Here is a 3,817-nt window from a genome sequence, read left to right on the forward strand (position 1 = left end):
AATTGTTTTAAATAACTATCCTAGTAACTAGTTCTAGGAAAAAACAACGACAATAAACAAAAAAAAGGGAAAAAATAATTTTTCGATTGTTCTAATAATAAAATGTATTCTCCCAACAATTTCTATTTTGCAATGTTAATACGTGTGACAACTGAAAATCAAAAGCTTTAGCTTACATGTCTGTTGTTTAGGAATAAACACGTTAATTTGATTAAAATAATGATTGATGATTTTATGGATATTATAATAATTAAATATTGGCGACACACTACTGATTTACCAAAATGAATTATTACAAGTTGAAATGAGACAATGAAATAAAAAAAATATATTCAATTAATAAAAAACGAAGGTTTGGCGAAAATCGAGTTGTGTCATTGGTATGAAAATTCATCTATTGTATTTAAATCGCAATTGAATTTTTAAATTGTCGTCGTGACTTTTGAATTTTTAAACAATGACGTATCGTCTGAACCATGTTAGTAATATTAATAGATATTATATTACGTTTATGGTTTTTAATATTTTTTCGGGTTCGTTTCATAGAAGATTTATTGATTGAATCTATTTGACAATTGAAAAACCTCAACAATCGTGTCACCGTGATACATCTGACCTACACAATATTTCAATTATCGTAACATATTAAAACTTATAGCAACGACCTTGGTCGTACTAGAATGGTTAAATAATAGCAAATTGCACTATAGGTTGACATTTACTAATCCTCTACCTTTTTCTTATATATATATATCTTATTTATAAATCTATATTTCTTACACACGCACATAAATAATTACGTTAAAACAAAGATTTTATTGTTAAAAATTTAATTGTACTATTATAATAACTATACATCTTCATTTATTATTCATACCTACTTTAGACTTGGCTCGTTTCACACAGCGGACGCGTATTACGATGGTTTTTTATTCAGCTTTGATTATGGTACCATAATCAAATAATTAAAACAAATTACTGTCATGAAGCTAAACGGTTTCCTATTGTTTTACTTTCTTATTTTTTGCTCTGTTTCGCTTTTATTCTCGAAGCTTTATTTATGAGGTATGCAATCTGCATGGCATAATGTATATACTTTATTATATTGAGTTAACCAACAAAATTTATACTTTTATTGAGTCAAAATATGAGGATTATTACACTAAGCAGTTCTATGAACATTGATGTGAATAAATCAAAAATTCATGAACAATGAAGTTATGAAAAATAAGTCAATACATAAAGTGAACTTATTTGCTATCTATTAGTATTAAAATAATTTATTGCGACTTACAATAAAATTAATTTATTAATAAATATTATAGTAAAAACTCAAATGATCAAAACCATGTAAATAGATGTAATATTCAAGAGCTGTAATATAAATAAATCAATTTTCAAAACTCGGAGTTCCTTGTAATCAAATGTTTACTGCCATAAAGCAATATACTCCGAAGTCCCCCATTTATTTACATTTTTTTCCAACTCCATGTTTGTATCTATTTTTCCAAATATGTCATATATATTTATTCGAAATTCTATACGCCTAACTCACGGCGGTCTTTTTTTATGAACTTTTCGCCGAGAATAAAGTTATTCTGAATATGTCCGTAAAAATGCGGATGGTGCATTTATTTTTCCCGTGAGTTTACGTTGTATTTACATATTTTGTCGGGGCTTAATGTAATGCACATTCCGGCAAGCGTAGGGAATGGAAGAGAAACAACCTAATGTATTCGATAGAAAGCACAACAATATTACTCCATATTGTATAGCTATACACCGATAAACGAACTAATCCGGCAAGAATATGCGGAAATGAAAAAATAGAATGCAATGAAAACATTCCGTTATTTTTTGGGGAGTAAATGTTAGTATTTCATGCGACAATAGTAATAAAAGCTAAATATTTACATTCGAGTATATTTCAAATATTGTCCGGAGAATGATTGAAAGACTAAATTTTTTTTATTTCCGCTTTTGAATCGTACAGTAAGAGAGCAAAATAGTTGTCCAGTTGATAGTGTGTACACTATTTGCATACGAGTATGGGAACAAACCATTATTATATTATGCGCTTTGTTAAGTCTCTATAAGCAATAGCCGAGCGAACATCCGCTGCCGGTTGTTATTTGAGAGGTTAATAAATGATAATATGCTGATCTTGTGAGCAAATATTGTATTTCAGGATAATAGTGTAATATTATGACGCAAATACTAACGAATTAACTCCTTGGCAAAATTTTACGGCAAAAAATAAATTAATATTATTTTGTTGCGTTGCATCAATTTACTACTGAAAATATTTTCATAAAATGTCTTGGACGCGTGTGTAAGTAATGCACTTTTGAGACGAAGGGAAAACGTGCAAGTACTTGTAGATGAATGCTGTCAAAAAAAGAGAGAAGGGTGCGTCCTCATCCCCTAGCGCAACAAAAGCCATTCTGAAATTCTACATATGATTAGTATACACACTTGAATGTACACGAAATTTGTCGTCAACGTGTAATCCCACCGAACTGAACTGTTATCTAAACATTATTTCTCTTCAAAAGGGGTGAAAAATGGATAGAAGTTTTTCAAGTGTTCAGATCCGAATCTCGCAGTACAGTACATTTTATAACAAATAATAAAAGTCTTGAAGCGTCCTGCAGCGAATATTATCATACGACAAAACAGATCTATTTATTTTTATACAAAATATCCAACCGATCGCCTCAACCCACGTGAATTGATCAATTTCCTCGTCTTTTGTATCTGCCTCGATGGTTTTATTTATAAAAAAAATCACGATACGAGCATTTTTACAGTAAACTTTTTGAAAAGTTATCTAACTCGACAGCAGTTGTATACGTACGTGCATATATTGCTGTTATGATGAGAAAATATGACGATTTTGTAAGAAAAAACGTATACGATGCATAAACAGTCGAAGAAAATAAAATAGTAAATTGAAAAATTATTATTATTGCTAAACTTTGCTGTAGAGATTGTGGAAAGTGACCTTTATTTTTCGTTTAAGACATTTGAAAAGAAAAGTACACAATATTATATTTGTAGTATCTCATATCTTATACAAATATGAAACGACCTTTATTGAATCTTATAAGAATACAGATTTTTAAATAAATCAACCAATATGGCTGCCGAAATTTGTTGTAGTTTTTTTTAGTTTTTGTTACCGTTTAATCACTTTATTTGTTCTATGAAGTATCAAATTAGTAAATTCGATAAAAAATATTTTTAAATACTATAATTTATTCATAATGTAATTGGTTTTATCTAAATATTAAGAACGCCCCTTTTTAAATTTATTTAATATTAATTAATAATTTTACCTACTCAACTTAATTTTTATTAAGCACAAAATAATTTAACAATTTTACTTTAAAGCGTAAGACACTATTGAACACGGTGTGTGAGTTTCATATATTTTTTATGGTCTTGGTCATAGGTACGCATATTCTGGATTTTTATCACATATAAGTACCGCATTTCCGATTTTTATGTGGTTTGTTGTAGTTTAAAGTAAAAAAAAAATTTAATTGTCCTTACACAGCAAAACACCAGCAACCGACACGTAACGTTGCCCACTGGGTTGTATCCGATGCGCCATAAAGCCGCACGCTAATTACACTTCCTCCCCTAATAAGAATTTTAGAGTTCCGTTCCGATTACATGCATCAAACCCGTTATTACCACTATAATATATTGTAACAGAAACATGTGACAAGAGTATAATTTACTGCGATTCTTACGAACAAAAAGTATAGCCCATACAGTTGGTAACTATACGGCTATGCTTTTTACCGTGTTG

The sequence above is a fragment of the Daktulosphaira vitifoliae genome, unplaced genomic scaffold (genome assembly GCF_025091365.1).
Source record: "Daktulosphaira vitifoliae isolate Bord-2020 unplaced genomic scaffold, ASM2509136v1 Scaffold_5, whole genome shotgun sequence".
Taxonomy (NCBI): domain Eukaryota; kingdom Metazoa; phylum Arthropoda; class Insecta; order Hemiptera; family Phylloxeridae; genus Daktulosphaira; species Daktulosphaira vitifoliae.